Source organism: Hypomesus nipponensis, chromosome 24 (assembly GCF_054491055.1).
Source record: "Hypomesus nipponensis isolate SF chromosome 24, ASM5449105v1, whole genome shotgun sequence".
Classification (NCBI taxonomy): domain Eukaryota; kingdom Metazoa; phylum Chordata; class Actinopteri; order Osmeriformes; family Osmeridae; genus Hypomesus; species Hypomesus nipponensis.
The window spans coordinates 607,501-612,500 of NC_140384.1; the positions used below are offsets into that span (position 1 = coordinate 607,501).

Below are 5,000 nucleotides of genomic sequence, written 5' to 3' on the forward strand. Positions count from 1 at the left end.
AAGAGCATACAGCACCTGGTATTCCCAGGCGGTCTCCCATCCAAGTACTAACCAGGCCCGACCCTGCTTAGCTTCCGAGATCAGACGAGATCGGGCGTTGCCAGGCTGGTATGGCCGTACGAAATAAGTTGACAACCATAGGCTACTTATCCATATACAGATTTAGCAATTGACAATGCAAGGTAGTCTCTCTCTCTCTCTCTCTCTCTCTCTCTCTCTCTCGTGTCAAAATGAAAACAGCTTCCAGCCCCTTTCATGAAGGACTACTTGTGCATATTGCAAGATTTCAGTTTCTAAGTGAATGAGCAAAAGAGCAGACAGCACCTGGTATTCCCAGGCGGTCTCCCATCCAAGTACTAACCAGGCCCGACCCTGCTTAGCTTCCGAGATCAGACGTGATCGGGCGTTGCCAGGCTGGTATGGCCGTACCAAATAAGTTGACAACCAAAGGCTACTTATCCATATACAGATTTAGCAATTGACAATGCAAGGTAGTCTCTCTCTCTCTCTCTCTCGTGTCAAAATGAAAACAGCTTCCAGCCCCTTTCATGAAGGACTACTTGTGCATATTGCAAGATTTCAGTTTCTAAGTGAATGAGCAAAAGAGCATACAGCACCTGGTATTCCCAGGCGGTCTCCCATCCAAGTACTAACCAGGCCCGACCCTGCTTAGCTTCCGATATCAGACGAGATAGGGCGTTGCCAGGCTGGTATGGCCGTACGAAATAAGTTGACAACCATAGGCTACTTATCCATATAAAGATTTAGCAATTGACAATGCAAGGTGGTCTCTCTCTCTCTCTCTCGTGTCAAAATGAAAACAGCTTCCAGCCCCTTTCATGAAGGACTACTTGTGCATATTGCAAGATTTCAGTTTCTAAGTGAATGAGCAAAAGAGCATACAGCACCTGGTATTCCCAGGCGGTCTCCCATCCAAGTACTAACCAGGCCCGACCCTGCTTAGCTTCCGAGATCAGACGAGATCGGGCGTTGCCAGGCTGGTATGGCCGTACGAAATAAGTTGACAACCATAGGCTACTTATCCATATACAGATTTAGCAATTGACAATGCAAGGTAGTCTCTCTCTCTCTCTCTCTCTCTCTCTCTCTCTCTCTCTCGTGTCAAAATGAAAACAGCTTCCAGCCCCTTTCATGAAGGACTACTTGTGCATATTGCAAGATGTCAGTTTCTAAGTGAATGAGCAAAAGAGCAGACAGCACCTGGTATTCCCAGGCGGTCTCCCATCCAAGTACTAACCAGGCCCGACCCTGCTTAGCTTCCGAGATCAGACGAGATCGGGCGTTGCCAGGCTGGTATGGCCGTACCAAATAAGTTGACAACCATAGGCTACTTATCCATATAAAGATTTAGCAATTGACAATGCAAGGTGGTCTCTCTCTCTCTCTCTCGTGTCAAAATGAAAACAGCTTCCAGCCCCTTTCATGAAGGACTACTTGTGCATATTGCAAGATGTCAGTTTCTAAGTGAATGAGCAAAAGAGCATACAGCACCTGGTATTCCCAGGCGGTCTCCCATCCAAGTACTAACCAGGCCCGACCCTGCTTAGCTTCCGAGATCAGACGAGATCGGGCGTTGCCAGGCTGGTATGGCCGTACAAAATAAGTTGACAACCATAGGCTACTTATCCATATACAGATTTAGCAATTGACAATGCAAGGTAGTCTCTCTCTCTCTCTCTCTCTCTCTCTCGTGTCAAAATGAAAACAGCTTCCAGCCCCTTTCATGAAGGACTACTTGTGCATATTGCAAGATGTCAGTTTCTAAGTGAATGAGCAAAAGAGCATACAGCACCTGGTATTCCCAGGCGGTCTCCCATCCAAGTACTAACCAGGCCCGACCCTGCTTAGCTTCCGAGATCAGACGAGATAGGGCGTTGCCAGGCTGGTATGGCCGTACGAAATAAGTTGACAACCATAGGCTACTTATCCATATACAGATTTAGCAATTGACAATGCAAGGTAGTCTCTCTCTCTCTCTCGTGTCAAAATGAAAACAGCTTCCAGCCCCTTTCATGAAGGACTACTTGTGCATATTGCAAGATTTCAGTTTCTAAGTGAATGAGCAAAAGAGCATACAGCACCTGGTATTCCCAGGCGGTCTCCCATCCAAGTACTAACCAGGCCCGACCCTGCTTAGCTTCCGAGATCAGGCGTTGCCAGGCTGGTATGGCCGTACGAAATAAGTTGACAACCATAGGCTACTTATCCATATACAGATTTAGCAATTGACAATGCAAGGTAGTCTCTCTCTCTCTCTCTCTCTCTCTCTCTCTCGTGTCAAAATGAAAACAGCTTCCAGCCCCTTTCATGAAGGACTACTTGTGCATATTGCAAGATGTCAGTTTCTAAGTGAATGAGCAAAAGAGCATACAGCACCTGGTATTCCCAGGCGGTCTCCCATCCAAGTACTAACCAGGCCCGACCCTGCTTAGCTTCCGAGATCAGACGAGATCGGGCGTTGCCAGGCTGATATGGCCGTACGAAATAAGTTGACAACCATAGGCTACTTATCCATATACAGATTTAGCAATTGACAATGCAAGGTAGTCTCTCTCTCTCTCTCGTGTCAAAATGAAAACAGCTTCCAGCCCCTTTCATGAAGGACTACTTGTGCATATTGCAAGATTTCAGTTTCTAAGTGAATGAGCAAAAGAGCATACAGCACCTGGTATTCCCAGGCGGTCTCCCATCCAAGTACTAACCAGGCCCGACCCTGCTTAGCTTCCGAGATCAGACGAGATCGGGCGTTGCCAGGCTGGTATGGCCGTACGAAATAAGTTGACAACCATAGGCTACTTATCCATATACAGATTTAGCAATTGACAATGCAAGGTAGTCTCTCTCTCTCTCTCTCTCTCTCTCTCTCTCGTGTCAAAATGAAAACAGCTTCCAGCCCCTTTCATGAAGGACTACTTGTGCATATTGCAAGATTTCAGTTTCTAAGTGAATGAGCAAAAGAGCAGACAGCACCTGGTATTCCCAGGCGGTCTCCCATCCAAGTACTAACCAGGCCCGACCCTGCTTAGCTTCCGAGATCAGACGAGATCGGGCGTTGCCAGGCTGGTATGGCCGTACCAAATAAGTTGACAACCAAAGGCTACTTATCCATATACAGATTTAGCAATTGACAATGCAAGGTAGTCTCTCTCTCTCTCTCTCTCGTGTCAAAATGAAAACAGCTTCCAGCCCCTTTCATGAAGGACTACTTGTGCATATTGCAAGATTTCAGTTTCTAAGTGAATGAGCAAAAGAGCATACAGCACCTGGTATTCCAAGGCGGTCTCCCATCCAAGTACTAACCAGGCCCGACCCTGCTTAGCTTCCGAGATCAGACGAGATAGGGCGTTGCCAGGCTGGTATGGCCGTACGAAATAAGTTGACAACCATAGGCTACTTATCCATATACATATTTAGCAATTGACAATGCAAGGTAGTCTCTCTCTCTCTCTCGTGTCAAAATGAAAACAGCTTCCAGCCCCTTTCATGAAGGACTACTTGTGCATATTGCAAGATTTCAGTTTCTAAGTGAATGAGCAAAAGAGCATACAGCACCTGGTATTCCCAGGCGGTCTCCCATCCAAGTACTAACCAGGCCCGACCCTGCTTAGCTTCCGAGATCAGACGAGATCGGGCGTTGCCAGGCTGGTATGGCCGTACGAAATAAGTTGACAACCATAGGCTACTTATCCATATACAGATTTAGCAATTGACAATGCAAGGTAGTCTCTCTCTCTCTCTCTCTCTCTCTCTCTCTCTCTCTCTCTCTCTCTCTCGTGTCAAAATGAAAACAGCTTCCAGCCCCTTTCATGAAGGACTACTTGTGCATATTGCAAGATTTCAGTTTCTAAGTGAATGAGCAAAAGAGCAGACAGCACCTGGTATTCCCAGGCGGTCTCCCATCCAAGTACTAACCAGGCCCGACCCTGCTTAGCTTCCGAGATCAGACGAGATCGGGCGTTGCCAGGCTGGTATGGCCGTACCAAATAAGTTGACAACCATAGGCTACTTATCCATATAAAGATTTAGCAATTGACAATGCAAGGTGGTCTCTCTCTCTCTCTCTCGTGTCAAAATGAAAACAGCTTCCAGCCCCTTTCATGAAGGACTACTTGTGCATATTGCAAGATGTCAGTTTCTAAGTGAATGAGCAAAAGAGCATACAGCACCTGGTATTCCCAGGCGGTCTCCCATCCAAGTACTAACCAGGCCCGACCCTGCTTAGCTTCCGAGATCAGACGAGATCGGGCGTTGCCAGGCTGGTATGGCCGTACAAAATAAGTTGACAACCATAGGCTACTTATCCATATACAGATTTAGCAATTGACAATGCAAGGTAGTCTCTCTCTCTCTCTCTCTCGTGTCAAAATGAAAACAGCTTCCAGCCCCTTTCATGAAGGACTACTTGTGCATATTGCAAGATTTCAGTTTCTAAGTGAATGAGCAAAAGAGCATACAGCACCTGGTATTCCCAGGCGGTCTCCCATCCAAGTACTAACCAGGCCCGACCCTGCTTAGCTTCCGATATCAGACGAGATAGGGCGTTGCCAGGCTGGTATGGCCGTACGAAATAAGTTGACAACCATAGGCTACTTATCCATATAAAGATTTAGCAATTGACAATGCAAGGTGGTCTCTCTCTCTCTCTCTCGTGTCAAAATGAAAACAGCTTCCAGCCCCTTTCATGAAGGACTACTTGTGCATATTGCAAGATTTCAGTTTCTAAGTGAATGAGCAAAAGAGCATACAGCACCTGGTATTCCCAGGCGGTCTCCCATCCAAGTACTAACCAGGCCCGACCCTGCTTAGCTTCCGAGATCAGACGAGATCGGGCGTTGCCAGGCTGGTATGGCCGTACCAAATAAGTTGACAACCAAAGGCTACTTATCCATATACAGATTTAGCAATTGACAATGCAAGGTAGTCTCTCTCTCTCTCTCGTGTCAAAATGAAAACAGCTTCCAGCCCCTTTCATGAAGGAC

General features: G+C 46.9%; 8 non-coding genes and 9 pseudogenes across 8 annotated transcripts; all 17 read right to left on the reverse strand.

The window, feature by feature from the left end:
• Positions 1-3: 3 nt before the first annotated feature.
• Positions 4-122, reverse strand: LOC146229112 (5S ribosomal RNA). The gene has a single exon (XR_014743002.1). It is a non-coding gene; the product is annotated as a 5S ribosomal RNA (ribosomal RNA).
• A 190-nt stretch (positions 123-312) lies between these two features.
• Positions 313-431, reverse strand: LOC146229113 (5S ribosomal RNA; annotated as a pseudogene).
• Positions 432-605: 174 nt separating this feature from the next.
• Positions 606-724, reverse strand: LOC146229114 (5S ribosomal RNA; annotated as a pseudogene).
• A 172-nt stretch (positions 725-896) lies between these two features.
• On the reverse strand, positions 897-1,015 carry LOC146229115 (5S ribosomal RNA). The gene has a single exon (XR_014743003.1). It is a non-coding gene; the product is annotated as a 5S ribosomal RNA (ribosomal RNA).
• Positions 1,016-1,209: 194 nt separating this feature from the next.
• LOC146229116 (5S ribosomal RNA) lies at positions 1,210-1,328 on the reverse strand (annotated as a pseudogene).
• Positions 1,329-1,500: 172 nt separating this feature from the next.
• On the reverse strand, positions 1,501-1,619 carry LOC146229117 (5S ribosomal RNA). The gene has a single exon (XR_014745297.1). It is a non-coding gene; the product is annotated as a 5S ribosomal RNA (ribosomal RNA).
• A 182-nt stretch (positions 1,620-1,801) lies between these two features.
• On the reverse strand, positions 1,802-1,920 carry LOC146229118 (5S ribosomal RNA; annotated as a pseudogene).
• A 170-nt stretch (positions 1,921-2,090) lies between these two features.
• Positions 2,091-2,199, reverse strand: LOC146229119 (5S ribosomal RNA; annotated as a pseudogene).
• Positions 2,200-2,385: 186 nt separating this feature from the next.
• On the reverse strand, positions 2,386-2,504 carry LOC146229120 (5S ribosomal RNA). The gene has a single exon (XR_014745598.1). It is a non-coding gene; the product is annotated as a 5S ribosomal RNA (ribosomal RNA).
• A 170-nt stretch (positions 2,505-2,674) lies between these two features.
• LOC146229121 (5S ribosomal RNA) lies at positions 2,675-2,793 on the reverse strand. Its single transcript, XR_014743004.1, has one exon. It is a non-coding gene; the product is annotated as a 5S ribosomal RNA (ribosomal RNA).
• A 186-nt stretch (positions 2,794-2,979) lies between these two features.
• Positions 2,980-3,098, reverse strand: LOC146229122 (5S ribosomal RNA; annotated as a pseudogene).
• Positions 3,099-3,272: 174 nt separating this feature from the next.
• Positions 3,273-3,391, reverse strand: LOC146229123 (5S ribosomal RNA; annotated as a pseudogene).
• Positions 3,392-3,561: 170 nt separating this feature from the next.
• Positions 3,562-3,680, reverse strand: LOC146229124 (5S ribosomal RNA). Its single transcript, XR_014743005.1, has one exon. It is a non-coding gene; the product is annotated as a 5S ribosomal RNA (ribosomal RNA).
• A 204-nt stretch (positions 3,681-3,884) lies between these two features.
• On the reverse strand, positions 3,885-4,003 carry LOC146229125 (5S ribosomal RNA; annotated as a pseudogene).
• Positions 4,004-4,175: 172 nt separating this feature from the next.
• On the reverse strand, positions 4,176-4,294 carry LOC146229126 (5S ribosomal RNA). Its single transcript, XR_014745298.1, has one exon. It is a non-coding gene; the product is annotated as a 5S ribosomal RNA (ribosomal RNA).
• Positions 4,295-4,468: 174 nt separating this feature from the next.
• On the reverse strand, positions 4,469-4,587 carry LOC146229127 (5S ribosomal RNA; annotated as a pseudogene).
• Positions 4,588-4,759: 172 nt separating this feature from the next.
• Positions 4,760-4,878, reverse strand: LOC146229128 (5S ribosomal RNA). The gene has a single exon (XR_014746131.1). It is a non-coding gene; the product is annotated as a 5S ribosomal RNA (ribosomal RNA).
• Positions 4,879-5,000: the final 122 nt, after the last annotated feature.